Source organism: Ursus maritimus, unplaced genomic scaffold (assembly GCF_017311325.1).
Source record: "Ursus maritimus isolate PB19 unplaced genomic scaffold, ASM1731132v1 scaffold_6, whole genome shotgun sequence".
Classification (NCBI taxonomy): domain Eukaryota; kingdom Metazoa; phylum Chordata; class Mammalia; order Carnivora; family Ursidae; genus Ursus; species Ursus maritimus.
Window position 1 is genome coordinate 62,820,327 of NW_024426774.1, and position 6,736 is coordinate 62,827,062.

General features: G+C 44.6%; 1 protein-coding gene and 1 long non-coding RNA gene across 2 annotated transcripts in view; one reads left to right on the plus strand and one right to left on the minus strand.

Annotated features, from left to right (window-relative positions):
* Positions 1–497: 497 nt before the first annotated feature.
* Positions 498–6,671, minus strand: LOC103671280. The gene is made up of 4 exons (XR_005832983.1): positions 6,445–6,671; positions 3,848–3,881; positions 2,902–2,991; positions 498–2,655 (listed from the first exon to the last, which is right to left on the minus strand). It is a non-coding gene; the product is annotated as an uncharacterized LOC103671280 (long non-coding RNA).
* EFEMP1 (EGF containing fibulin extracellular matrix protein 1) overlaps positions 5,944–6,736 on the plus strand; it is a 60,930-nt gene continuing 60,137 nt past the window's right edge. The window contains exon 1 of the mRNA XM_040623464.1: positions 5,944–6,056. The gene's annotated coding sequence lies outside the window, so the exon portion shown is untranslated. The remainder of the gene's footprint in view (positions 6,057–6,736) is intronic.

Here is a 6,736-nt window from a genome sequence, read left to right on the forward strand (position 1 = left end):
AGGCATAATAATAGTGCTGCTGACTTAACACATAAGAACTGCTTACTATGGTTCCTGACACAGCGTAAGTAATACATAAGTGTTAGCTATTACTGTTTATTATCAGTAAGGAAGTATAATTTTATAAGCTGTTCAAAATTCAGAACATTAGGTAACTCAGAGCCACTTATTCCAAAAATACTGTCACCTCAGGACAGCATTGATGCTTAGTATGGGGCCACATATTTCCATGACTCAGTCATAAAACTGCAGTGGACTAAGTGTCCAGACCCTGCTTCTTCTAAATATCTCATAATGTACAAATAGTTACAAACAAAAATATGAAGACAATTTTCAACCTTAGTAACTTTTTTTTAAAAAAGAGTTTATTTATTTATTTTTGAGAGGGAGAGAGAGAGAGAGAGGAAGAGAGAGCACAAGTGGGGGGGGGGAGACAGGGAGAAGCAGGGTCCCCACTGAGCAGGAAGCCCAATGTGGGGCTCGATCCCAGGACCCTGAGATCATGACCTGAGCCGAAGGCAGACACTTAACTGACTGAGCCACCCAGGCACCCCTTAGTAACTTCTTTTATCTCAATGTACAGTGAATCTGATTTACTAAGCTCACAGCACAGACCCATGAGTGATATGTCCCTGGTATTAATAATAACAATAGCAACGATACCTATGTGCAAGGAACTCTACTAAGGGTTTTATGTGCATTCTCTTATTTAATACTCATAAAAATTCTACAAGATAGGACATATCATTATCCCCACTTTCCCTAAGAGGAAACTGAGGCCCAGAGAGGTTAAATAACTTTTTCAGGTTCACACAACCAGTGAGTGGCAGTCAGGACTTGAAGCCAGACTCTCTGTAATCCTAGTCTTATGCCACAGTGACCCTTCAGTGGGGGTTATCTTGGGGTGTATTTATAATTTCTGACCCAATTACTGTGGGTATAGGAGATTTGGTGCTATGACTGGTAGAACCTGGGTGACGTGCTCACCCATAGAGTCAGAGGAAAAACAAGCTCCATGCAAATCATATGAATTGGAAATGCTCTGGACCAAACCATGGTGTCTGGATTCAGAAAGAATCAGCCAGCAAAAGATATAATGAAATAAGGGCTCAGGGTGTATGCCCCAGCTCTCCACCTACCTTATAGCTCACAGAGGCAGGCCTAAAGGCTAAAAGTCTTGACAGCCCATGTGGAATGGGTTCCTTCCAGTCAGAGGAGCATGGAATTATGGGCCCTGTGTTCTTTGTATCCTCATTATTATCAGTACATGGAAACAACTTAAGAAGACAGTAATTCTGCCACATCACTGGGACTAATAACCAGGTTCTGGTCTTGACATTCTTCTTGCACTGCACTGGGCCATTTCCCCTTATTTTTAGGTCCTATGAGTTTTCCCTTTATATATACTTAGTGGCATTCTATGGGCAGGCCTGGTCATGGCCTATCACTATAAGGGTTGGTTTCCAAAGGAAAATCAGGATATTATTACCAGCAGAAGAGGGAATAGATGAGGAACCAGCAAAAACAAGGTGACAAATACAAGTAATTATAATATAACTACAGTTATAAATGTTGTTAGCCTGGTCAACATTTGTGCAGAACTGATTCAAAGAAGTTGAGTGACTGCCATGGTTACCCAGCTAGAGCATAGCAAAGTCCAGGCAAGAACTCCTGGCTACTTGTCCTATTTTCTTTCCACTACACAAACCTTTAAATTTGTCTAGAACTGGGGACTTTCCCAAGACACAGAACTGTCAGTGCAAAAACTGGAACAGTCCTCGGTAAACTGGGGTGAATTGATCACCCTGCTGTTAGTCCCTTTGTAATTGTTTCATCTTTACTACCTTTTTGTTTAATTCATTTTATTTATTTTTTTTTTACAGATTTAACTCTCCAATTGTCCACACATCAGAGAATATTTTTAATCAGGTTTTAACCACAGGATTTTTTGACTCCATGACTCAATTAATTAAAGAGCCTGTGGGTCCTTGAGACTTCTAATTATTTTCAGGGAATTTTTAAAAAGGGAAATATTAAAGAAAATAGAATATAAATTTTTCTTTGTAACACATATAGTGTAATAGTTGGTAAACTAGGAAGCAGAGGGCCCACTTATAGAAGTTAGTCACTGATTACTTTTTTAAATCACATGAGAGAAGCCAGAGTCGTCTTCTTGAATTAAAGGGAGAGTTCAAGTCTTAAATCTTTCAAAATCTCACACACACACACACACACACACACACACACACACACAATGCCAGGGGGTGGTGGGGAGGAACTCAGAAGCTGTTCCCAGCAGAAGTGGCTGGAACATTCAGCTTGCCCAAGGACAGAAAGGCTGGGAATCTCTCCCAACAGCCTCTCCCAAGAAACACTCACAGCCTGCCACTCTGGAGTGCAGGACACAAATATAGCACATCACAAGGGCCAGAGCTTCCAGAGTAGGACGCTAGCAGTGAGTACATTTTCTGCTTCAAGTAACTGAACACCTGACTTAGACTGGCTTGAATCATAAGAAAATATATTACCTCACAAAACTGGAGTGCAGAGGTAGACAGAGTCCACATTTGCCTGATTTGGAAGCACAACAATCAGGGCCACATTATGACTTTCACGGTCCCTGGGGACTTTTGCCTTCACGGTCCCCTTCCTCCACTAAAAAAAAAAAAAAAAAAAAAAAAAGTATTTCATTACTGCAATGGCATTAAGACATTTAATCAGGCTGGATGATATTTATTTTTTCCTCTGACTTTATAAGAAAATAAAACATTGTGGAGGACCCCTAAAAGTATCATGGGTCCTACGATCAGTCAGCCCTATGAACAATCTATCCAGGATCTACGTTTGATCCACGTGTTGGCCACCCACAGCATGCACCACCTTTTGATGAGGCTGGCTTACCTCCAGGCAGTAACATGGCTGCCAGTGACAACTGAGGCAAAGGGCTCCATTGTTCCCCTTCACTGTGAACTTGGAAGGCCTTTCCCCGAACTGTGGAAAAGAAGTACTTCCTTTTAGTTCTGGTTAATTTGAAGTGGGACAATAGCCTACTCCTGAATCAGTAACCCAAGAATGCCATTGCCAATTTCACTATTTTTCAGCTAATGAAGAGATAGAGATATCCTATCATTAAAAATAGGAAGGATAGGGGGTGCCTGAGTGGTTCATTCAGGTAAGTATCCGACTCTTGATTTTGGCTCAAGTCATGATCTCAGGGTCATGAGATTGAGCCCCATGTCAGGCTCCACACTGGGCATGGAGTCTGCTTGAGATTCTCTCTCTCCCTCTCCCCACGCTTCCCTCTCTCCTTCTTCCCCTGCTCCCCACCCTCCCACTCTTAAAAAAAAAGATTTTAATAGGATCTTCACAAAAGAATATATATTGATGGACAAGAAAGAAATAAAAAATGCTCAACATCATTAGAAATGAGATCACCAATGAGATGCCGCTTATATACCCCCATAACAGCTAACACTATAAATGACTGACAGTACCAGGTATTGGCAAGGATGTGGAGCAAATGGGATCTCACACATTACTGGTAGGAGTGTAAAATGGTACAGTCCCTTTGGGAAACAATTTGGCATTTGCTTTTAAAATTAAACATATCCTGGGGCGCCTGGGTGGCACAGCGGTTAAGCATCTGCCTTCGGCTCAGGGCGTGATCCCGGCGTTATGAGATCGAGCCCCACATCAGGCTCCTCTGCTATGAGCCTGCTTCTTCCTCTCCCACTCCCCCTGCTTGTGTTCCCTCTCTCGCTGGCTGTCTCTATCTCTGTCGAATAAATAAATAAAATCTTTAAAAATAAAATAAAATTAAATTAAATTAAATTAAACATATCCTTACCATATAACCCAGCAGTTCCTCTCCAAGTATTTACCTAAAAGAAAAGAAAACATATATCCGCACAAAAATTTCTACATGAACGTCCATGACAGCTTTATTCATAAACAGTCCAAATATTTATCAACAGTTGAACATATACACAAGTCAGGGTATAGCCATACATTGGAATACTATTCAGCAATAAAAAGGAATGAACTTCCAATGCACCCAACAACAAGGATGTATCTCAGAAGCGTGCTAAGTGAGGGAAGCCAGACAACAAAGAGTACCTACCCAGGATTTATCTATGTGAACTTCTGCTGAGAAAAATAACTGCAGGAGGCTATCGTAATAATCCAGGTGGAAGATGCTGGCTGCTCAGACCAGGGTGTTAATGAAAGAAGTGACGAAGAGTAGTCTGTTCCTGGATATATTTTGAAGATGGAGCCAAGAGAATTTTCTGAAGAATTGAATGCAAAGTGTGTGAGAAAAAGAGAAATCAAGGATGACTCATGATCTTGGAGCTGAGCAAACTGGAAAGATGAAATTGCTATTAATCAAGATGGTGAAGCAGGTGGATAGAGTAGACTGGGAGAGAGGGTGAGACTCAGCAGACCTGCTAAGTTTGAAATGCCCATTAGATGTACAGATAAAGATAACAATGTCAGCAGTTGGCTATTCAGGCAGGAAGAGTTCCAGGCTGGAGAGAGAAATTTGGGAGTTTCAACCCACTTTTTCTGGGGAGAGAGCTGAAGATAGAATTAAAAAAAAAAAAAAATAGGAGAAAATGTCTGGACAGATCTTTACTATACAAAGGCAAAGTTCCTCTTTTTTTTTTTTTTTTTTCAAGTTTGGAGGTCATTAATGACTGGGAAAACAAACTTATTTGAATTTTCGTAGTAAAAACTTCAATACTATTAGCAAAATCCCACATACTTATGTAAGGTTCAGGGCCATGAAGTTCCTTTGATCTTGCCCAATATTGTGTGGCTTGCAACCAATCTGGCAAGGTCTAGACAACCCGCTGCATACCCCAGAGATAAGAAGAGAGGCCTCCACCCAACAGCCTCTCTCTCTTGCACTGTCTACCACCTTCTCCCTGGTGGCCAGCAGAAAAGGAAAGGAGCTGATCCTCTCTCTCCCACCCTGTCTCCTGCTTGGGGTCAAAGTCCTTAGTACCTTCAGTTGGTACATTGTCTCATTCATGAAGTTGTATTTGGCTGTTTGCTTCTTAGAAGACATGACTGCCTTAGAAGCAAACTATTAATCTGACTGTAGAGTTGGAGCCTTCAGAGATAACAGCAATCTGTGTGGTATGATTAAAGAAGCCAGAAAAAAAATTTTTTTTTTGCTCTCCAGATTCCTGAAATTCCACCATTAGTATGATAGGTGAAAATGAAATGCCCAACTTTGAATGACCAGTACTGGGGACTCCTGCAAGCGAACCAGTGGAGAGAAGAGAAGCAGTAGGTAAGAAAAGGGCCCATAAACAGAGGAGGTTTGTGAGACCAAAAACAAACCTGACCTCACAATTTTGTTAGCATGAGCTATACCTGGCCCATTGCCAATCCTGGCACATAGTGGGTCAAAAATATTTGTTGAACGAATGGATTCTCTTTTTTCTACATTTGAGGAAGCAGACCCTCCCCCACGCAAACATAAACAAACAAACAAACAAACTGAAAGAACCTGCAAAACGAACCAGTTCAATGAACGGGGTTAATTAACTGTCCTAGGATTCGCTTGTTGGAAAAAAAAATGTTTAAGCAATTTCTCAGGACCCTGAGCAGCTCTCGGAGAGATGTTTCCCCTCTACAGGGCAGGAGATATTGTCCGGAAGGCTGGAGCATCACCAAGGCTGATTCAAACCCAAGACCTCACATGCCAAGCATGCCATCTTTGGCCTGGGGTTCCGGCGTGTCTGGGAACTGGGGTGAAGGGCTGGCAGAGGAGGGCAGGCGCCGCGGCCGAGAGGGCGCAGGGAGGAGGGGGCGCGCACCCGGCTGCGCAGAGCGCTCTCCGGCCCGGCCTCCAGCGCCTGGCTCAGCCCTTGCGCCTCCCTCAGCTCTCTCCTCCGCCCCCCTTCGCCCTCCCCTTTCCCTCCCTTTCTCCTCCTCCTCCTCCTGCCGCCGCGGCCGCTGCCAGACCTCGCCAGTTCAGACCCACCGGGCTGCCCTCCCCTGCGCTCTCCCCTTGCTCCCCAGGCCTGGAGAGCAGCGCGGCCGCGCAGGTAGGAGCCCCTGGCGCGCCCAGTGTCCGCCGGGCCGCGCGCAGGGACGTAAGTGGGGTAACCTCAGGGGTGCAGGGTACCCGAGAACTGCCCCAGACTGTGCAGGATCTCTCAGGCGGAGAGGGAGGTGGAGGTGTGCGGTCTCGGAATGCTATCTGTCAGCATGTGCGAGTACCGGGGTGACATCTGTTTGGATGGGCAAGTGTGTGCGCGCCGACAATCAGCCGACTGGGCTTTGCCCATAAACGAGGTTTTGAAACTTTTAGGGGGCTAAATGTAAGAGATTTAAGCCGCACCTGGATTCCACAGGAGCTGGTTAAAAGCGGGAGCGCAGAGCAGCTCCCGGGGCTGCAGCCTGTTAGTTTACTGTTAAGAGAGGGAACCTTACCTCCCCCGGGCGCCAGGCCGGACGCCTGGAAACTAGTACCTCGGGCTGCGGTGTGGTCCCCCGGTTCTGGCTCTAGGCAGCCCGATCCTGAAGGTAGCGTGTCGGGTACCAAAGGAATCAGACGGTTTGGGCTCCTCCTCCACAGGAAACTGCGCGCAGAGAAAGGCATGGAAATACCACTTTGAGGGTTTGTTTTGTGGGATATGAGAAGGAACTCTGAAGGGCAGGTATTCTACTAGGGGGGGAAATTGTTCTTTGAGTTTTGTTTTGGTGTTTTGTTAAAAAAAAAAAA